Source organism: Quercus robur, chromosome 11 (assembly GCF_932294415.1).
Source record: "Quercus robur chromosome 11, dhQueRobu3.1, whole genome shotgun sequence".
NCBI classification, from domain to species: domain Eukaryota; kingdom Viridiplantae; phylum Streptophyta; class Magnoliopsida; order Fagales; family Fagaceae; genus Quercus; species Quercus robur.
This window is the reverse complement of record NC_065544.1, coordinates 14,958,067-14,982,023: the sequence shown is the minus strand read 5'-3', so window position 1 is coordinate 14,982,023 and position 23,957 is coordinate 14,958,067. Positions and strand designations below refer to the sequence as shown.

The window sequence follows — 23,957 nt, the reverse complement described above, 5'->3', positions numbered from 1 at the left end:
GCGGAAACTTAACATATGCTATAATATGAAATTGGTTAAACAACTATCTAAGCCATAACAAAATAAACCACAGCAGATAATGTAAAGGCAGAGATAGAGAGGAAGGAAGATGCAAACACAAAGATAACACCCGATGTGTTATCGAAGAGGAAACCGAAGACCTCGGCGAAAAACCTCTCCGCCGCCCTCCAAGCGGTAATCAATCCACTAGAAAATACAGTTGGGATACAAGGACAGCAATAGACCCTCCAAGCCTAATCTACTCAGTGCACCTAAGCCCTCCAAGCTTCTTGCTCCAACGAGGTTGCGCCGAACCTTTTTCTTTTCTAGCTTTCCGGATTCCGCTACTAGACCGTAGCATCAACCAATGAAGATTGGCTCCTTCCTAACTGCTTCCCAGAACTCCAAACGACTGTCTCACAGAGATGATAATGGTGAGAACCAGGTTTGGTATAATGCCTCTCAAGGATTTGACAATGGAGAGGAAGAGAGTGAGGGAATTTGATGAGACTCTAAGGTAGAGATTGTGGGTGAAACAATCTGGTTTTTCTTTAGGGTTTCTCTCTCAAAATTCTCTCTGGAAGCTCTCTTTCAATCGTGGGTTAAAAGGGTATTTATACTGGAGTGGAGAGGAATGTGAAACGTCAGGTTTTTCCAAAACAGGGGTGGCTCGCGGCTTGACCTCGCGGCTTGACCAAGTCGCGAGATCCAGTCGCGAGTTAACCGTATGGCCAGTTGTCCTGTTTTGTCCTGTAGTGCTCCAGCTAGCATGACTGTTCATCTTCCAGCATGCTTGGCACGTGTGCAGCTTCTGGCGACTTGCAGCCGCGAGTCCACCCGCGAGTCCCAGCCGCGACACTCTGTTTTCTTGCACACTCTTGAGCAATCTTCACTCTATCTCACTCACTACCCTTACAACAATCCCACCTAAATACAGGGTTACTAAATGCTGAATTACAAGCAAATTTGGCACGGAATAAAGCCAATTAGATGGTTGAATAAATTCAACCTTACACACTTGATCTTCATGGGCTTCCCATTTATATGTTATTGCTTTTGGCTTCCTTCAGTTCTATTTCCAGTGTATATATCAACGAAATTAAGATCATAGAGAAGAGTTGCATTGGCAGGTTGGTAGGACATATGTGATTTGATATTAGAAACATATGTCAATTTAGAATTGGCTAATCCTTTGACAAAACGCACTTTACTTGTAATTGGGTAGATCTAGGATATGTTTAATGCTTCAAGGAACAAGGTTTCCAGTTCAAGTGTTAAAGCCATGCAAAATCTGTCCAAGAAACAAGTGAAAAAGTGCTGGATTTTAAAGCTCGACAGCTAGTATCTATCGAGATATAAAAAGCTGTTGAAACTCGAAGCTCAACAGCTAGCTCGATAGATACCCTATCTGTTGAGATTTATGGAATTCAGTTTTTCAGTACTGATTTTCATCCAATCCGTGTGTATATGTTTGGGCTTTCCTTTCTCACAACCCTAAACATATATAAGGATTATTTTAAGGGCCATCAAAGGTTGTGCAAGTGTGAAGCAAAGTTTTGTTCATGCAAATTGTGATCGGAGATAGAATTTGCACTAGTTCATCTTTCTCTTGAAGAAACTACTGCGTTTGTACACCGTAGGGTTTCGTAACCAAGGAGTTTTGTGATCTTTATCGTGTGATGAACTAAAGAACTTTGCAACCAACTTTGCTGTGTGATCCATTGACCCCCGTTTGTCATGGATAAAGGACAGTCTCTTATTATACCTTCTTTATTTGATGGCACTAACTATGCATATTGGAAAGTACACATAAGACCTTTCTTGCAGTCATTGGATGAAAAGGTGTGGCAAGCTTTGGAGATAGGCTAGACCAAGCCTACTGAAGCGCCAACCAACTGGGATGATGCTAAGATCAAGGCAGTAAACTTCAACAGTAAGGTATTGAATGCTTTATTCAGTGCAGTCACGAATGATGAATTCAAGAAGATATCCTCTATTGAAACTACTAAGGAAGCATGGACCATTCTCCAGACAACCTATGAAAGAAATTAAGATGGAGGAGGATGAGTCCTTCGATGAGTTCTATGCCAAGCTCAATGACATGGTGAACTTAGCCTTTAATCTTGGGGAAACCATTCCTGAACCCAAGATTGTGAGAAAGGTGCTCAGATATTTACCTGAGAGATTTCATGCCAAGATCACCGCGATTGAGGAATCAAAGGATATTGATAAAATTCGTTTGATAGAGTTGGTTGGAAATCCACAGACCTATGAGTTGGGTTTGATAAGGATCGGGAAATCAAGCAAGTGCAAAAGCATGGTATTGAAGGCCAAGAGCAGTGACACTGTTGAGTCTTCAGAAGATGAAGATTCTAAGATGAAATCCTATATCATGAGACAGTTCAAGAAGTTTATGAAGAATGCCAACACAAAAGGATTTGACAAGGACCGAAAGCAATCTAGTTCTTCGTAGTTCAAGAGTCAAGACAAAGGGAAGAAGGATGCTAGGGATGGCGGTCAGTACACTGTTCCCTCAAGACCAAAATGCTTTGGGTGTTAGGATTTCGATCACATGAAACAAGAGTGCCCTACGTATCTCAAGATTATTGGGAAGAGAAAGGCACTTACTACTACGTTGAGCGACACTGAGCCTGAGGATGATTCTGATAATGAGAATGATGGAATCCTAAATGCCTTCACTGCCACTGTAAATCCTACTAAAGGGATTTTTGAAGATGTGGATGAAGAAGAGGAATTGGTGGAGTCAAAGTTTGAAAAGATGGATGAGCAAGATGACATCCACACAGCCTATGCAAAGTTATACAAGGTCTCAAAAAAGCATGAGAAGTTGTATAGGTTGGCCACCAAGAAGCTTAGTGAAGTGGAGCTTGAACGAGAAGAAATTTCCACTAAGTTTAATGAAGCAAATCAGACCATTGGAGCACTAAGATTTGAGAATAATTTCTTGGCTGAGAAGACCAAGAAGCTTGAGGCAGAACTGTCACAAGTCAAAGCCCAATTGGAAAGGACTTCAAGTGCAAAGCTCGATGAGATGCTCAATCTTTAGAAATCCATGTTCGATCGAATCGGTTTAGGGTATGATTTCTCTTCTCCTAGTATTGCTTTTGCTAGTACTACTGTTTTTGTTCCTCCTATTGATAATATTGAAACTAAGAACAATGATGTTAAAAATGAATTAGCTAGTGAAAAAATAGACAAGGGTAAATCTATCTTAGAAGCACCCCCTATGCTTGATAAGAAAGAGATTAAGAACCCTAGAACAAAGAAGGGAAATACTCAAAAGCCTAAACAGAAAAAGCAGCATTTCTGTCATCACTGCGGAGCAACTGGACACACTCGACCTAATTGCTATAAGTGGTTAGCCACTCAACAGAGCAACAGCATGATCTCGTCGGGAACCCAGAATCAACTTCCATCCTCTTTTGCTCCTTTTGGAGATCTTCTCAAAACCCTCATATTCCTTTCAAATTTGAACGGTTTCAATTCTTCTCCCTCACCGCCAGATCAAGGGTTCGCCAAACGGAAAGATTCTTCCAAGGTGTGGAAAGAAAAAAGCTCCAAGTGATTCTGTCACTTTTTTTTTCTCTCTCTCCCCTTCTTGTTTTTGTTTTTACATTACTTGTGTGTTTTGCTTTCATGTTTTGAGTCAGTCTAGTTTTATGCATTGCTTTGTTTAACATGTTTTTGTTTGTTTACTTTTCAGTTTTGCTTTATTTTGTTTTTCATATTAAAATAAATTGAAAAAAAAATACAAAAATAGTGTATGTTTGTGTACATTGGTACTTGTGTACCTTGGATGGCCATTGAAATAAAGTTTTCTAAACTTTGTATCTTTTGTAGCTTAGATGAGTAGCTCTATGCATAACTAAGCAAGTGAGCATTGTGGCCCGTGTTTGTGATGAATAAGGTTAAGTAATTTCTTGTACTTAACACTCATATCACTCTTTTTGATGGGAAGGACTAGAAAATCCTAAGAGAAAGGCAAAATAACGATCTCACCACTATTGCCCGCCAATCATGAAATGACATTTGTATGCTGCGGCATAGCAAAAGTGGAATGTCAAATGCTTAACATCATTGGATATTTCTTTTCTATCTTTTATATGCCCATGCATGATTTGCTTAAAAGAAAAATATGCAAAGAAAAATGAAAAGAAAAAAGAATTAAAATGCTTTATACATGATTGCAAGCGTGTATTCTAGGAGACGTGGGAGTTATAGGATGACCTCGAAGGTGATAGTCCCCATCAAACAGTTATGATTGTGTGTGAGTTAAAGTGATTTTCTCATATCTCAAATCATCATAACATGTAGACACTTATGCAATCTTGCGATGTTTTTCACACACAACATGCAATATTCTTTGCTACTTTTGATACATGTGCAGGTACAATACACAAGGAATATATGCATTAATGTATGCTTATTAAACTGTCTTAACTTGTTTTTAAAATATAAAATTGGTTAAACTTGTTTAGTGTGTGTATGTGTTTTGAATCTATGTGCTCAACATTTTTCTTGTCGAGAGATGATTTTGAGAGCTTAAAATGTTGTTTGAATCATTGATTGTATAGCATGCTTAATTGCATTAATATTTGTGTTCTTCTCTTCTTGAAAAACAGTTTTTAAGCAATCTCGATAGCTACTGGACACCTCGCGACAACTAGGCTATCTATCAAGGCCCTTCAGGTACTTTTTATCGTATTCTCGATAGCTTCTTGATAACTGCTTGATCCATCAAGATACTTTCTAGTTGCTCGATAGCTTCTCGACGGCTTCCTCGATCCATTGAGATTCCTTTGCTATGGAAACTTCTCGATAGATCCTGGATAGCTCTTCAACAGCTATTTCACGCGTTTTAAAGCTCGACACCTCTTGACACATCTCAATCTGTTGAGATTTATGAAGTTTCTATATAAAGGATTTGCGCGATTTCTCACTCACTTTTCTCGATCTCTCACGATCCTTTTAGACTTCTCACCTTCTCAAACACCTTTCACTCACTCCAAATCTTTTCCCCACTCCTTCTTTTGTCTTGATCTTGCATTTTTCATAGGTATGATCTTCTTTTCATCATCTTATCATGCATTTTTTACCTAACTTTTGGGGTTTTTGAAAATTTTTGGGATTTTTCAAAATTATTAAGGTTTTTGTGAAATTTTTGGGATGGGTTTTGTTTAAATGGTTTTAAAACATCATGCGTTACATCACATTTGCATTATAACAATGTTTCATGCGTTTAGATGTGTGTTTACTTTGTTGCAATGTTGTTTGTCGGTAGGTTTGGATTGGGTTGAGCCCATAATGTATTTAAGTTTGCATGTCACATGTTCATGCATTTTCATGCATACGTACCTTCATTTCTTTATATTCTTATATACTGTTGTTGTTGGTACTTTTCTGATTGTCTCTCTCTCTCTCTCTCTCTCTCTCTCTCTCTCGCGTTAGTTTGCTCTATGACACATAAACGCAAATCTACTTCATCCCAGAACCCTCTGCGTTCTAGGGCATCTTCTTCTTCTGACCCTACACCTTCTTCTATATGGTTCCGTGATGATAAAGCTCGAAAGAACTTTTCGGAGAACTTTTGTAGACAAGGCATTCATTCGAAACGCCACGTCGTTCTGTTAGACTTTTTCGACACTGACCTACCCACTGTCATTCACAGTAGGGGTTGGGAGTCACTTTGTGACATCCCAGTCACTTACCCTCCATGATCATATAGGAGTTTTACATCAATATGAACGGAATCAATACTTTTGTACCTCATTTCTTCTCTTGCGTTCGAGGTACAAGCATTGTAGTTACTCTGGATATAGTATCCGAGGTACTACACGTTCCTAGGGTAGCGCATCCTGACTACCCTGGTTATGCTCGTCTGCGAACTGTGTCCAAAGACGAACTCTCGTCTTGATTCTGTGAGACACCTTCTTCTTGGGGTGACCGTCAAAACACCCCTTGCTCAGGCTTTGTAAAAGGTCTGAGGTTCCTTAACATGGTGATGACATTCGTTCTTCATCCTTTTTCTCACTATAATTCCATTACAGAGCCTCGTGCTCGATTTTTGTTGTCCCTCTTAGAGGATATCTCTATCGACTTCCCTTCTCACTTTATTCTATCCCTTATAGATGTCTATGGGGATACAATGACCCATGATAAACTCATTTTTCCTTTGGCTATCATACAGATCCTTCACCATTTTTTTGTCTCCTATCCCGAGTCTCCTCATTTTTTTATGATGGGTGCCATAGACATTATTACCGTTAGACGGAACGTAGCACAGCTTAGACCGAGGCAGCCTCAGACAGAGATGGTGGCTCCTCTAGCTTCTATCACTGTGGAGCAGCTAGACATACTCGACCTAATTGCTATAAGTGGTTAGCCACTCAATAAAGCAACAGAATGATCTCATCGGGAAACCAGAATCAATTTCCATCCTCTTTTGCTCCTTTTGGAGATCTTCTCAAAGCCCTCATATTCCTTTCGAACTTGAATGGTTTCAATTCTTCCCCGTTACTACCAGATCAAGGGTTTGCTCAACGGAAAGGTTTTTCCAAGGTGTGGAAGGAAAAAGGCTCCAAGTGATTTAGTCACTTTTTCTCTCTCTCCCTTTCTTGTTTTTGAGGTTGCATTACTTGTGTGTTTTTCTTTCATGTTTTGAGTCAGTCCAATTTTATGCTTTGCTTTGTTTAACATGTTTTTGTTTGTTAATTTTTCAGTTTTGCTTTACTTTGTTTTTCATAAAAAATAAAAATAAAAAAAAATTGAAAAATTAGAAAAATACAAAAACATTGTGTTCGTGTAAATTGGTACTTGTGTACCTTGGATGACCATTGAAATAAAGTTTTCTAAACTTTGTATCTTTTGTAACTTAGATGAGCATCTCTATGTACAACTAAGCTGGTGAGCTTTGTGGCTCGTGTTTGTGATGAGTAAGATTAAATAATCTTTTGTATTTAACACTCGTATCACTCTTTTTGACTGGAAGGACTAGAAAATCCTAAGAGAAAGGCATAAATAACTATCTCACCACTATTGCCCACCAATCATGAAATGATATTTGTATGCTTCGGCATAGCAAAAGTGGAATGTCAAATGCTTAACATCATTGGGTATTTATTTTCTATCTTTTATATGCCCATGCATGGTTTGCTCAAAAGAAAAATATGCAAAGAAAAAAAATTAAAAAGCAAAAAGAATCAAAATACTTTATATATGATTGCAAGCGTGTATTCTAGGAGATGTGAGAGTTATAGGATGTACCTCGAAGGTGATAGTCCCCATCAAACAATTATGATTGTGTGTGAGTTAAAGTGATTTTCTCATATCTCAAATCGTCATAACATGTAGACACTTGTGCAATTTTGTGATGTTTTTCACACACAACACGTAATATTCTTTGCTACTTTTGATACATGTGCAGGTATAATGTGATTTGGCTACCACAAGGAATACATGAGTTAATGTATGCTCACTAAACTATCTTTACTTTTTTTTGTAATATAAAATTGGTTAGACTTGTTGTGTGTGTGTGTGTGTGTGTGTGTGTGTGTGTGTTTTAGATCTATATGCTTGACATTTTTCTTGTTGAGAGATGATTTTGAGAGCTTAAAATGTTGTTTGGATATTTGGTTGTATAGCATGCTTGATTGCATTCATGTTTTTGTTTTTCTCTTCTTGAAAAACTGTTTTTAAGCAATCTTGATAGCTGCGGACACCTCTCGATAGCTAGGCTATCTATCGAGCCCTTTCAGCTTCTTTTTATCGCATTCTCGATAGCTTCTCGATAGCTACTCGATCCATCGAGGAAGTTTCTGGATGCTCGATAGATTCTTGATAGCTTCTTGATCCATCGAGCCCCTTTTGCTGTGGACACCTCTTGACAGATCCTTGATAGCTCTTTGATAGCTAATTCTTGCATTTTAAAGCTCGACACCTCTTGATCCATCGAGTTTTATGATTTTCTATATATAGGGTTAGTGTGAAAATTCTCTCATTTTCTCTGATCTCTCTCGATAGATTCTCACTTCTCTCTCTCCCAAACTCCTCAAACTCAACCTCTTCACATTCCTCACTTGATCTTCGGCCTAAATCAAGTTTTCTTCATTTGGTATGATCTTATTTCTTTCTTGTATCATGCATTTCATTCTTTTTGACCTAAGTTTTGGGTTTTTGAAAAGTTTTTGGGGTTTTTCAAAATTGATGAGGTTTTTGCAAAATTTTTGGGTTGGGTTTACTTTAAACATCATGCATTGCATTGCATCTGCATTATAACAATGTATCATGCATTTCAGATGTCTGTTTACTTTGTTGCAATGATGTGTGCTAGTAGGTTTGGATTGGGTTGAGCCCATGATGCTTTTTATGTTGCATATTACATGCTCATGCATTTTCATGCATACGTACCTTCATTTATCTTTATTTTGATATTGATATTGTTGGTGCTTTTCTGTGTGTTTCTTTCTCTCTCTCTTTCTTTCATTAGTTGCTCCATGGCACCTAAACGAAAATACACTCTATCCCATGACCCTCTTCGTTCTGGGGCATCTTCGTCTTTTGAAACCACTCCTTCTCACATATGGTTCCATGATGATAAAGCTTGTAAGGACTTTTCGGAGAACTTTTCTCGACAAGGTATTCATTCGAAACGCTAAGTCATTCTATCGAATTTTTCTGATACTAACCTTCCCATTATCATCTACGGTCAGGGTTGGGAGTCACTGTGTGGCATCCTAGTCACTTGTCCCTCTGTGATCATACAGGAGTTTTACTCCAACATGCACGGATTCGATACTTTAGTACCTCATTTTGTCACTTGCGTTCGAGGTACGCGCATTGTAGTTACTCTGGATATTGTATCTGAGGTACTACATGTTCCTAGGGTAGCGTATCCTGACTACCCTGGTTACGATTATTTGAGAACTGTTTCCAAAGACGAACTCTCGTCTCTATTTTGTGAGACACCTTCATCTTGGGGTGATTGTCAAAACACCCCTTGCCCGGGTTTTACAAAAAGTTTAAGATTCCTTAACATGGTGATGACATTTATTCTTCATCCTTTATCTCACTATAACTCTATCACAGAGCCTTGTGCTCGATTTTTGTTATCCTTCTTAGAGAACATTTCTATTGACTTCCATTCTCACTTTATTCTATCCCTTATAGATGTCTATAAGGATACGACAACTCGTGATAAGCTCATTTTTCCTTCCGCTATCACGAGGCTTCTTCACCATTTTTCTGTCTCCTTTCTCGAGTGTCCTCATTTTAAGGTTATGAGTGCCACAAACACTGCTACTGTTAGATGGAGTGAGGCCAAGCTTCGACTGAGGCGGCCCCAAACCTAGACGGCGACTCCTCCAGCTTCTTCCGCTCCATCCACCTCTGCTCCTTCATCTTCTGCGGGTGGAATGACTCTCGAGCAACTTGTGCACATGGATGCTCGCCTTGACACACTCAATGATGAGTTATGTCAGGTGAACACACTCAGTGAGTAGTCATATACATAGGGGGAGAGTTAGCATAGGAGATTTTTGTGATAGGGGGAGTGTTTATACTATGAGGGATGTAGTGAGGTTTCTATGTATTTTTCTTTTCTTTCTTTTACATTTACCTCATGTATATTGGTCTTGTGACCATTTGACATACATTGTACTTATTTTTGGATTTATATATATTGATGTATGTCATTCACCTATCTTTACATGTGTTATTTCTTTTCTCTCTTTATGCACATGATTCTTATATATTGTATGCAATAGTTTATCTCTGTTTCACACTAAGATGCTGTGATGAGTTTTGTTTAAAGTGTTTCAGAAATACAGGTTGTCAAAGTCTTCTTGCCATAAACTCTCCTCTTGCAAAGTTTTTCAAGATTTTGTGTTAAGATAGATTTTATTGTATTTAACAAGTGAGTATGAGTTGAGTGATTTATGACTTCTCTCATATGTTCATTTGTTTGTTGTGGTTTTGTCATGGATTGCCACAGGCAGAGATTGTTAGGGCATATGTGAATCAATGTTAGGAACATACGTCAATATTGAATTGGCTAATCCTTTGACAAAACGCACTTTACTTATAATTAGGTAGATCTAGGATGTGTTTAATACTTTAAGGAACAAGGTTTCAAGTTCAAGTGTTAAAGCCATCCAAGTCTGTCCAAGAATCAAGTGAAGAAGTGCTAGATTTTAAAACTCGACAGCTAGTATCTATCGAGGTTTATGAAAATTAGTTTTTCAGAGTTGATTTCACTTCAATCCGTGAATACATGTTTGGACTTTCTTTTCTCACAACCCTAAACATATATAAGGATTGTTTTAAAAGCCGTCAAAGGTTGTGCAAGTGTGAAGCAAAGTTGTGTTCATGCAAATTGTGACCGGAGACAAAATTTGCCTTAGTTCATCTTTCTCTTGAAGAAGTTGCTGTGTTTGTACACCGTAGGGTTTTGTAACCAAGAAGTTTCATGATCTTCATCATGTGATAAATTGAAGAACTTTGCAGCCAATATCTTTCTCAAGTTGATGGGTAAGCCACGTACTGGGATTCGCGCATTGAATTGGTAAGTCATTTATTGGGAGTCGTGCATTGAAATGAGAGATTGTCACTACAGAATAAATCAAATTGGGTATTAGGGTAAGGATTCAACTGTAGGTTGGTATAAGGTACTGGAATTCCTTTACTTGTAACCGCTTGTTGTGATAATAGTGAATTCTCGAAAGTGGTGACTTTAAAATCACCCAGTAGAGTTTTTGTCGTGTAGGTTTTCCCCATTTGTAAACAAATAACCGTGTTAATTTATTTTCCGCTACATTTTAACTTAGTTGGTGATTTCTTTGTGCTAACACGTGTATTGCATGCTAATTGAATTAATTAATTAACTTGACTAATTAATTTGTTAATTCATCATAAGGGGTAAATACATTCTTATCCTATCAGCAGGTATATTGCAGTCACCTAAAAAAACAATAAAATGGTGTTAGTATGATCTGCTCTCCATACCAACAAAAGCATATCCTAATCATGATACAAACAACAGCACTTATGCAACCAAGAAGCTTTTGAAATATCAAATCTAATCCATTATTGGCACTTTGTCAACCTCACAAATGACCACACCAAGCAAGGGACTTATCAAGTCTGATCCATGATATTGGTATTTTTTTCAAAGGACAATAGCAATAGATAGGCCTAGAGAAAATTTTAGCAACTGGCTAAGTCAGGGAATTTTCTCTGATACACCCTCTCAGCCTCACTCACCAGAAGAGAGAGCAACCATATCTTTTTCTGTTATGTTTGTTTTTTAGCCTCATTTATTCAGCACATTGTAGGAATTTTATGATTATAGAACATGTCAAGTTTCAAGACTGTTAATCATTGTAAGGGTAAGACATGGAATTCCATTATATGGATCTTTACCTGAAAAGCATCCTGCTGGTTCTGGTCCATATGCCAATTCAGGGGGAATCTGAAGCTTACGTTTTCCTCCTGTGTAAGGCACAATGACAACTTTTTATTATTATTTATTTTATAAGTAAGGCACAATGACAACTTTTTATTATTATTTATTTTATAAGTAAGGCACAATGACAATTATTTTGGGCAAGTGAGAAACAACATTTTTATTTTGGATAGGTAATAAAACTTTTATTCGAAAATGCTGAGCAACAAATGAGAAACAACATACAGAAAGTAAACTCTTTTAAGTCTATTTAAATTGTTCGAATGACATACCTACTCGCATTGGAGGTACTCCTTCACCCCCTAAAATTCCCTGGTCCAATCCCTTGGTGACCTAGACAAAAAATTAAGTATAAGATAAATTTGAATTAACCTTGATAAAGAAGGTTTGAATTATCAGCAACCTCGATTGTCAGTCTTTTATTCTCAAAGGGAGAAAAGGGAACTACTATAATACATAAAATTGTAATGAATGTGTAAGGTTGAATTTATTCAACCATCTAATTGGCTTTATTCCATGCCAAATTTGCTTGTAATTCAGCATTTAGTAACCTTGTATTTAGGTGGGTTTGTTGTAAGGGTAGTGAGTGAGATAGAGTGAAGATTGCTCAAGAGTGTGCAAGAAAACAGAGTGTCGCGGCTGGGACTCGCTGGTGGACTCGCGGCTGCAAGCCGCCAGAAGCTGCACACGTGCCAAGCATGCTGGAAGATGAACAGTCATGCTAGCTGGAGCACTACAGGACAAAACAGGACAACTGGCCATACGGTTAACTCGCGACTGGATCTCGCGACTTGGTCAAGCCGCGAGGTCAAGCCGCGAGCCACCCCTGTTTTGGAAAAACCTGACGTTTCACATTCCTCTCCACTCTAGTATAAATACCCCTTTAACCCACGATTGAAAGAGAGCTTCCAGAGAGAATTTTGAGAGAGAAACCCTAAAGAAAAACCAGATTGTTTCACCCACAATCTATACCTTAGAGTCTCTTCAAATTCCCTTACTCTCTTCCTCTCCATTGTCAAAACCTTGAGAGGCATTATACCAAACCTGGTTCTCACCATTATCATCTCTGTGAGACAGTCGTTTGGAGTTCTGGGAAGCAGTTAGGAAGGAGTCAATCTTCATTGGTTGATGCTACGGTCTAGTAGCGGAATCCGGGAAGCTAGAAAAGAAAAAGGTTCGGCGCAACCTCGTTGGAGCAAGAAGCTTGGAGGGCTTAGGTGCACTGGGTAGATTAGGCTTGGAGGGTCTATTGCTGTCCTTGTATCCCAACTATATTTTCTAGTGGATTGATTACCGCTTGGAAGGCGGCGGAGAGGTTTTTCGCCGAGGTCTTCGGTTTCCTCTTCGATAACACATCGCGTGTTGTCTTTGTGTTTGCATCTTCCTTCCTCTCTATCTTTGCCTTTATTTTATCTGCTGTGGTTTTAATTTTGTTATGGCTTAGATAGTTGTTTAACCAATTTCATATTATAGCATGTGTTAAGTTTCCGCACACTTGTTGTTTGACATATTGCTTGATTTGGTTAAGTTGTATTTTGGGGGTCTAAACGTTCAAAGGTGTTTTGTACACGTTTTTGAACTTTCAATTGGTATCAGAGCGGGTACACTTGTTGTGGTTTAAATACCTAAGTGTGATCCTTGACCCCTTGTGTTTATTTGCCATGGATTGTGCTTTGTATGACTCTTTGCATGATTTGGTTGGTAATGAATGTAACATGCCACGTGTTTGTGAAATTGCCTCTATGAGTGTTAATCCTCATAAGTGTGATGACATGTTATTTGAATCTATGGGTGGTGTTGAAAAACTCTTAAAGAAAAATGCTAAGAAGTTTCAAAAGAATTTGAGCAAGTTATTTTGTGAAAAGGATGATTTGATTGCTAAGCTCAATGAATCCAACAAATTGGTTGAGAAATATAAAAAACTTGCTGAAATTTCTCATGAAAAGCTGAAAGAGTTTGAATGTTTGAATATGGACTTGGATGCTAAACTTGTTTTGTCTAACAAACTTGTTGATGAGTTAAAATGTGAAAATGAATCTCTTAAGATGCATGCCAAGTGTTTGATTGCTGAACCTATTGTTAAAAAGGATGATAATATTTGTTGCAATCATGTTGTGGTACCCAATTTTGTGCCTAGTGTGTGTTCTACCTTAAAGGACAAATCGGTGTACATTCCTCCACATAAAAGAAATCAAAAGGTGGAGAGAAAGACTGTTAAGTCAAAACCTTCGTTTAGGTCTCAACCTAAGGCTTTGGATGGATCTAAGTTTGTTCCAACTTGCCACCATTGTGGTGTGATTGGTCATATAAGACCTCAATGTCATAAGTTGAAGAGGGAACAAAACCATGTTGCTAGATCCATTCCCAAAAAGCCTAGTGGACCTAAACACATTGTTTGTCACCATTGTGGTGCCTTTGGTCATCTAAGACCTCATTGCTCTAAGTTTCAAGCTCTTAAGAGAATCAAAAGAAAAGAGAAACTTGAGCTTTTTGGAAGTTGTGCTAAAAAGAGTAAACTGGATTTGAGTGAAAATAGCATGTTGTTAAAGAAAATGTTTAATGCTCTTAACTCCTTGACTATGTGCATCTCCGGTTCTCATTCTTCCAACCCTCGTCTCACTTATCTTGAGACACTCATTCCAAACAATCGTTCCGTTTGGATGAGGAAGGGTTCCTATGGTTGAGCCTTTGCTCTTTTGTTCCTTGATCTAATTCTTTCGATCTTTGTAGGACCCTTCATGCATTAAATGTCATAACTTCATGCATTTTGTGCATCTTGCATTTATTTGTATGCATTGTTTCGTTTTTTATCTTACTTTTATGTTTTCGTTTTGTGTGAGTAAAAATCCAAAACCACATAAAAAGTGAAAAATTCAAAAAGTTTGATCGTATATGTTTGAGCACATATCACATGTGAGTTTGGCCTTGTACCTTTGTACAAATGGCTTTGTGCATTTACGAGCTTAGCTTGTTATTTTTGCACTTATATCTTTGTGGGAAAAATCTTGACATCTTTGTGTGATTGTTGTAAATCGATCTTCAAGCTTGTCATGAATGATTAGTCAATAGTCATGTTGGTTTTGATACATGCGTAGACTTGTATTTATATCTCTTCCCACTCTTTTATTTTTATTGCTTAAAGAGCTCAATAAATGTAAATCTCAAAATGAAAAGAGATAATGAGCTGCAAAAGCCGTCGCATATACTAGTATTCGACTAGGAAAAAGGGAAAGCGACTTATATGAAAATGTATGATGCCCAAAAAGCCAAAGGCTTGTTCATCAATTTGAAATATCAAAAATTTCAGGCATCAATCTCAAAAATGAGATGTATTGCTCAAAATGAGTTGTATTGATTCAAAATGATCAAATGATATGAATTGTAAGAAGCCAAATGAAAAGCTTCAATCTTATGTAATCATTTTCTTGTGGGAGGTCATATATGTTCATTTCTATAATTGAGATAGACCACTTGACTTAGTACTAGTTGTGTATGACTTGATTGAATTGATCATTGAAACTTCACTCTAGACTAAGGACTATTCCACATTTGATACACACACAACACACTTGCCTAATGTTCAATGAATGTCTTATTCATTTGTTAGATTGTACTTGTCTAAATGTGATGTGCGTGTGCTCAATCTTATATGGATTAATCTAAAAATATTTTTGATCATTTTATATGTTTTTGGAAGTGATTTTTATCACTTTTTGTGTTTATGTTTAGTGCTTACTTTGTTTTTCAATGTTTAAACATGTTCTGGTTTGAAAAACAAGTGTCAGATTTTTTGGCCACTCATTTTGGCTACTTGCGTGAGCTGCCAGCAAGCTGCCAGTTTTGGCTACTCGGTTTGGCGGCTTGCAAGCCGCGAGTCTAAGCCGCGAGTTCAGACAGAGAGGTTTCGCGGCTCACTCGCGACTTGGCTCGCGAGTCGCCAGTCGCGAGTCGCCCAGAATCAGCTTTTTAATGAGCTTTTTCGTGGGAAACTTGTTTTAAACCTCTCCCATCCTCTCTAAAACCCCTCTTTCAATATTTTTACATCAAAACCCAACCAATTTGAATGGTTTTTCAATCCATTAACATCTCTAAGGTAATTATAAACTCTTTTCATTGATTTTGATCCTTAGATTATGTTTTGGAGAGTTTTGTGCTCTTGGTTGGGATTTTCATCATAGGGGTTGGGAAAACTTATTTTTTGTCAATTTTCTTCATGGGATTGGTTTCTTTTGTTGATATGCATTGGATGTTGGCCCCTTGTGACAGAAAGAACATGTATTAAGGGTGGATTTCATGATGCTCATGCATTGTTTCACATTTTTGTTCATAGTGTGCATGCTAGGTGTTTGATAAAATGCCTCTTAGACATTTTCTCGCTTGTTTGGACTCCGATGAGTACCAAACTTTGGGGTTTCTCATGTTTCCTCATTAGGAACATGTTTGGTTCATTGGTTGTGTATTTTAACACACCTTGCCCCACATGTGCATTTTTCATGCATTGGTCATGCATTGCACTTAGCCACCTCTTGCACACACATTTGCTACCCTTGTCATGCATTGGTATAGACCTTGCTTCTTCATCCTAGCATGTCATGTCTGTCTTATGCTTTGTAGCATTTTACTTTGTCATGGGTTTGAGCTTCATTTTCTCATTCATCTTGCACCCCTCATGCATCATTAGCATTGTTCATACCTTCATCTCTTGCCCTCTTTTCTCCTTGACCCTTTGTCTATTCCTGACAAAAAGGGGGAGCGTATACTCTAGAGAGTATTCCGGAGTATTTTGTCATTTCTATATGACTCTTGTTATGACTCTTGTGCACATCCTTAGGGGGAGAAATTCTATTTCTCGTGCACATTTGTAGGGGGAGAGATATTCCATAGGGGAGATGCATATACCAAGGGGGAGAAGACATTGTGTTAACAATAAAACTTTATTGTGTTTGTTTTCTTGTATTGCATCGTGTTTGTGTTTTGGACATGCATATATCCCTATGCTATTGTGCTTCATTGAATGCATGTTCGAATGATCATTTGCTTTGCTATGTGATCATTGTAGTCATTTCTATATGACTGTTTTGGTGTTTGATCAAGTTGCTCATATGTTTTACATCTTGTTTACTTGATCGCAATTTGCTTGTTACATTATACTTGTCCTTTTATTACTTGCTTTACCTTGAGGGTCTAATGTGTTTTGTGCAAGTGTTTCAGGTTACAAGTATATATGTTCCAAGTGCATCACAGCTTCTCATCATTTTGAAGGGGAGAAACTTTAAGCACTTTTAGTTTATATTGTTTAAGTTTTTATTCAATATAATGTGCTTTGTACCCATGTTGCTTTTGTAAGCTTTTAGGGTTTATGTTTGTAGGCTTTATGGTATGTACCTTGCTTAAGTGCAGCCTTTATGCTATGTTGAAATCAGTACTTTAATCTAAATGTTCTGCATTTTGGTTTATGTACTGTCACTCTTGTGCCCTTGTAGGATTGTTCCTAGATGCATATGCCTTGTGTGCTATGCATTGGTTGAGTGTTGAGCATACAAGTGTCTTGCCTGGTGCTTGTTAACTTGTATGTCCTTGTGTTCATTCCAAGTGTGAATGAGCACTGTGATCACTACCTTATGGTGGTCACTTGGTTGATCAAGCCATGGTTTGTATCTTACTCCATCTTTGCTTGATCACTTTCTGCCTGTTTCATATGCATTTATAATTTTCTGCTTACAATGATCATGGTGTATTGTTGTGTTTCAGGAGTTTATGTTCATATGATTCAAGTGCTTCACAGCTTCTAGAGTTAGGTGTGAGTGAGTTTTGTTCAACTGTTCCCAACTCACATGTTAAGTCTAGAGTCTGTTTTAGGGTTTTGTCACAGAATAGCCAAAGGGGGAGATTGTAAGGTTGAATTTATTCAACCATCTAATTGGCTTTATTCCGTGCCAAATTTGCTTGTAATTCAGCATTTAGTAACCCTGTATTTAGGTGGGTTTGTTGTAAGGGTAGTGAGTGAGATAGAGTGAAGATTGCTCAAGAGTGTGCAAGAAAACAGAGTGTCGCGGCTGGGACTCGCTGGTGGACTCGCGGCTGCAAGCCGCCAGAAGCTGCACACGTGCCAAGCATGCTGGAAGATGAACAGTCATGCTAGCTGGAGCACTATAGGACAACTGGCCATACGGTTAACTCGCGACTGGATCTCGTGACTTGGTCAAGCCGCGAGGTCAAGCCGCGAGCCACCCCTGTTTTGGAAAAACCTGACATTTCACATTCCTCTCCACTCTAGTATAAATACCCCTTTAACCCACGATTGAAAGAGAGCTTCCAGAGAGAATTTTGAGAGAGAAACCCTAAAGAAAAACCAGATTGTTTCACCCACAATCTATACCTTAGAGTCTCTTCAAATTCCCTTACTCTCTTCCTCTCCATTGTCAAAACCTTGAGAGGCATTATACCAAACCTGGTTCTCACCATTATCATCTCTGTGAGACAGTCGTTTGGAGTTCTGGGAAGCAGTTAGGAAGGAGCCAATCTTCATTGGTTGATGCTACGATCTAGTAGCGGAATCCGGGAAGCTAGAAAAGAAAAAGGTTCGGCGCAACCTCGTTGGAGCAAGAAGCTTGGAGGGCTTAGGTGCACTGGGTAGATTAGGCTTGGAGGGTCTATTGCTGTCCTTGTATCCCAACTGTATTTTCTAGTGGATTGATTACTGCTTGGAGGGCGGCGGAGAGGTTTTTCGCCGAGGTCTTCGGTTTCCTCTTCGATAACACATCGCGTGTTGTCTTTGTGTTTGCATCTTCCTTCCTCTCTATCTTTGCCTTTATTTTATCTGCTGTGGTTTTAATTTTGTTATGGCTTAGATAGTTGTTTAACCAATTTCATATTATAGCATGTGTTAAGTTTCCGCACACTTGTTGTTTGACATATTGCTTGATTTGGTTAAGTTGTATTTTGGGGGTCTAAACGTTCAAAGGTGTTTTGTACACGTTTTTGAACTTTCAGAATGCAGTGTAGATGTCAATTGAGATTAGCTGATAGCCCAATGGTTGTGGTTTTGGCCATGTACTTAATTCGTAAAACAGATTGTACTCAATATATCAGTCCCAATCACTTCAATTGATATAATGGAAAAAAATACCTCTCTCTCTCTCTCAAAATTAATGAGGTGAATAAACATATTTCAAGTGTTTTTCCAATTTTACCAGATGCCTGAAGGGAAGGTACAATATTTCAAGTGCTTTGTAAAACAATGTGCAGTTTGTTAATCTCATAATGCTTCTGTGACATGCCATGAACTACAAAGGCCCTTATGTTACACGTTTCTTGGTTACCAAAGTACACAAATACACATCATCTTGAGCACAAGAATAATTTTATCTGTTAATTAAATATAGCAAAATTAGAACAGCCTGTAAGAATAAAAGTTTTCAGTGGCTACAGCCCCAAATGAATATCTATTTAGATTTTTATGATGTACAGACATAAATCTGCAGCATGAACAGATGTGAAAATAGAGTGCAGATAATGTAACCTGACAAAAGAAGATAAATCAGACTAAGGGATATGTAAGACATCCAAAGAGCATCTCTATGTGCTTTAGCTTTCATAAAGACAAAGTAGTATTGCTCAAGCATCATTAGTCATAAAATTAAGATAAGAGAAAAGCTTCATGTCCACTCTAATGATTGACAATAAGACAGGATCTTACCGATAATTTAATATATGAGACAACATCATATATACCTTGCCAACACCAACGCATAGTGAGAGGTCTACCACGCTTATAGCTATTGTCGAAGACTGTCCCATCAGCGAATCTTGTTATGTAGTGCATCTGTATTGAAAATATATTTCAGAAAATTCAATTGCCTATCCAAATAGCAGGCAATTAGTGCATTTCTCACTAACATTATATAGAATCCTGTACTTTTACCCAGACTATATGGTATGCTGATCTAAATGAGGCCTATAATTACAAAACTAATATCACGGGGCTAGCGGAAGCATATACAAAAAAATAATAATATATAAAATAATCACACAAGACAATAATATTAAACATGGTTCAGCCAACTCCAAGCCTACATCCGGGCAACAGCAACCAAAATCCACTATCAATTATGGATTACAATCACTCACAATCAAACCCCTTGAACCAAACTCACATAAACAACAATTGCAAAAATCACAAATAAATACAAAAATTTTCACAAATAGAAACTAACTCACAAATCTCACACTCACAAACTCATGATCCTAAAGCGCCAATACACCCAATAACTCCCTTAGACAAAAATAGACACACACTATTCTTCAAAGAAATCCACTCCATGTTCTTTTCTACTTTCCTCATGTGAACCTTGGGCAGAAGCCACTAAACCATTTGCAAAAAGGCCTATTTATAAGCCTTCAATTCTTTATTTTTTTTCTTTTCTTTTCTTTTTTTATGAACAAGAATACCTAAATACTTCTTAATTAAGGAACTTTCATTCCATACCAAGGAAAATTCCTTTTCTTCTACACCAAGGGAAAACCATTCCTCCCACACCAAGGAAACCCAATAATAAAACTAAATCCAAATGGGAATTTGAGACAATTTCTGAAAGAGTGGAAGCTCCAAACATTGCCAAACAATTGTAGAAGTGTGGAACACAAAGGCAAGCAGAATTTTTGTCAAAAAAAGACTGAGAAATCTCACTACTTGGGAAACAATACCGATAGAGTTTCCTGTTTGGTGAGTTTGTGTTGGAGAATTCAGGTATTCTGGATATTAGATCTTATAATGATGAGCAAAGCACATTCTATAACAATATAGTTGTTTAAATGTAGATAGTGTTTGATAGAAGGTAGAAGAACTTGAATCATACAAATTTAAATTATTTTAGTTTTCCAAACCCACCAAACCTAAAAATGAAAAAAAAAAAAAAAAAAAAAAAAAAAAAAAAAAAAACATAGTAAAGAGAGAAACAGCATAGAGAAATAAGTGAAAGAAAAAAAGTGAGAGAGAGAGAGAGTTCTGACCTATGATGGCTGAGAGAGAGAGCTATGAGAATGAGGTTCTCGGCGGTGGAGTGAAGATGGAGAACGAAAATGGGTGGAGAGGTTCTTGGAGGCAGCGATGGCGTCGATTAGAGGAGGTGGTGGTGGCAAGGTGTTGAGAGTGATAGAGAGCGAGGGTTTGTTTGAGAGTGATAGATCTATTAAGACATATGTGATTCACTTGTTAAGAACATATGTCACTATTTTGTGTAATGGGCTAATCTTTTGACAAAACACACTTTACTTGTAATTGGGTAGATCTAGGATGTATTTAATACTTCAAGGAACAAGAGTTCAAGTCTAGTATTGAAGCCATACAAATTTGTCCAAGAAACAAGTGAAAAAGTGCTGATTTTTTAAAGCTCGATAGCTGCTCGACACCTCTCGACAGCTAGGCTATCTATCGAGCTCTTAAGCTATTTCTTATCGCAATCTCGATAGCTCCTCGATAGCTAGTGGATCGATCGAGAAACTTTATGTCCCCTCGATACCTGCTCGACACCTCCTCGATCGATCGAGCTTTACAAAATTCAGATTTCCAGATCTGATTTTCGGCCCATGCTTATGTATTTGTGTAAGGTTTCTTTTCCCACAACCCTAGACGTATATAAGGGTTATTTTAGAGGTCGTCACATAAGAGAATACAAGGAGAACATATGCAAAAGGTGACCGATGCCTTATTCTCTCTGAAAGAAGCTACTGCGTCTTTGCACCTTAGGGTTTTGTAACCAAGTGCTTCTTGATCTTCATTGTTGATGAAGTGAAGAACTTTGCAACCAACATCTTTTTCTAGTTGGTGATTAAGTTGTGTACTAGGATCCGCACAATTGGTTAGTCACGTACTGGGATTCGTGCATCAAAGGGTGGCGTTCATATATTGAAGAGTTCAGAGGTTCTGAAGAGGTAAAAGGTTTCCGCTGTAAGTTCATCTATGTGGATTGTAGAGTCTAGAGACAAAGGCTTTGTACTAGATTTGAAACTTCTCTTTACCATAATGGATTGCCTTTCGGGAAGGTTTCCCCCCAAGTTTTTTACTGTGATACTAGTTTGTTTTATTGATTTTCCTAAGTCATCATATCTTGTCTTATTTATTTATTTCCGCTACATGATTTTGACATGATATTGATGTTTGTTTGTTTTTACAAGTTTTATTCATAATAGATCTAATTAACAAATTGGGTTTAAAACTTGTTAATTCTATCAATCGGAGTCTAAATTTCCCAACAAATGGTATCAGAGTGAGTACACTCTAATTGGAATTAATTTCCTGAGTGTGATCCTTGACCCCTGTTGTCATGGATTGTGAACAATCTCTTTTGATTCCTCCTTTATTTGATGGAACTAATTATGCATACTGGAAAGTTCATATGAAAGTTTTTTTGCAGGCTCTAGGTGAACAAGTATGGCAAGATGTTGAAGTTGGCTGAATTAAGCCAAAGGAAGCGTCGGTGGATTAGGATGATGCAACAATCATAGCGGCAAATTTCAACAGTAGGGCCTTGAATGCCTTGTTTTGTGGGGTGACCGATGAAGAATTCAAGAAAATATCATCCACGGAAGTTGCCAAGGAAGCATGGACCATTCTTGAGACCACCTATGAAGCTATCAAGGCAGTAAAGACTGTGAAGTTTCAAAGACTCACTAGTAGTTTTGAAGAAATAAGGATGGAGGAGGATGAGACCTTTAATGAGTTCTATGCTAAACTCATGGATATTGTGAACTTTGCCTTCAATCTTGGAGAATCTATAGCAGAATCCAAGATTGTTTTAAAAATCCTTAGGTCCTTACTTGAAAGATTCCACGCCAAGATCACTGCTATTGAAGAAGTGAAGGACATTGATCAACTTCCTTTAACTGAGCTTGTAGGGAACCTTCAAGCATATGAGATGGGATTAGGCTCAATGGGAAAAGGTGGAAAGAGTAAAAACTTGGCTCTTAAATGTATAGAGGAAGAGATTGAGGACTCTAAAGATGAAGATGAAGATGAAGATGTTGATGAGGATGAGGATCTAACCTTCATAACTGATGAGATTATCAAGCTTCTTCAATTTAGGAAGAAGAATAAGCGCAAACCTTCTAGGAAATCTAAATCCTCAAGGAAGGCAAGAATGAAAAACCCGTCATCAAATGCCATGAGTGCAAAGGTTTTGGACATATGAGGATAGAATGCCCGAACTACCTTATGAAATAAAAGACCAAAGAGTCAAAAGATAAAGGGTTGGTTGCTACTTGGAGTGATACTAAGAATGACTCTTTTGATGAGTATGTGGATGAATGTATTCACATTATGGCTTTTGCTGCCACAACCGATAAGATGATTATGGAGAGTGCTAGTGATAGTGAGGATTCTTCTGATGATGAAGTACCTAAGAAGACGACCCTTTAGGAAGCCTATGATAAGCTATGCACTGAATTTATAAAATCTTAAAAGACTTCTCATCTTTGTAGAAAAGAGCTTAATGAGGTAAAAACTGAAAAACCTGATTTATTAGTCAAACTAGACGAGACTACAACGTTAGTTGAGACTCTTGTTGGAGAGAACACCTCATTAGAAGAGAAGGTCAAGAATCTTGAGGTAGAGCTTAGTCAAGCTAGAACTCAAATAGAGAGAATGTCTAGTGCAAAGTTTGATGAGATCTTGAGTGCTCAAAAGCCAAGTTCTGATAAGACTGGCTTAGGATATGTTGTCTCCTTCGGCCCCTCCTCTTCCACAGCTTTTGGATCAAGGATTGTCTTTGTGTCTCAATCTGAGAAAGGTAATAAAGGTATGAAATCCAAAATTGTTTTGGCTAATTCTAAATCCTTTGTTAGACCTTATGTTTGTCACCATTGTGGTGTTTCTAGACACATTCGTATTAATTGCTTTAAGTTGTATCCTTATAAGCAATTGTCCAAACGGTCACAAGTTTCCTCTCAAGGACCTACACCTTTGTTTGGAGAGTTATTAAAAGTTTCAAGCTTTTTAACTCAATTTCAGGAGAATCTTAATTCTTCTATGTCCTTTAGTAGACATACTAGGACACATGCCTTTTCATCTTCACGACCAAAGACTCATGCTGTGTAGGTGAGAAAGAAGTCTAAGACTTAATTGTCTTTTCTATTTGTCCTCTTCTTTAATTCTTTCTATCTAAAGTAGGACTTTCTTGCTTGATTTCTTATCTGCTTACGGAATCATGCTTTTATGTATCCGCATCTTTCTATCATGCCTTCATTCATATGCATTTTTCTTTCATGCTTTCATGTTATTTGTCTATTTTTGTCTAGTTGTTTAGTTTTTTATTTAGTTTTTTTTTCAAAATTAAAAAAAAAAAAGGAAAAATCAGAAAAATACAAAAACAGTGTATTTTGTGTACATTGGTACTTGTATACCTTGGATGGCCATTGAAACAAAGTTTTCTAAATTTTGTATCTTTTATAGCTTAGATGAGCATCTCTATGCACAACTAAG

General features: G+C 37.7%; 1 pseudogene; it reads right to left on the bottom strand.

The window, feature by feature from the left end:
- Positions 1-1,047: 1,047 nt before the first annotated feature.
- Positions 1,048-19,304, bottom strand: LOC126704753 (photosynthetic NDH subunit of lumenal location 4, chloroplastic-like; annotated as a pseudogene).
- Positions 19,305-23,957: the final 4,653 nt, after the last annotated feature.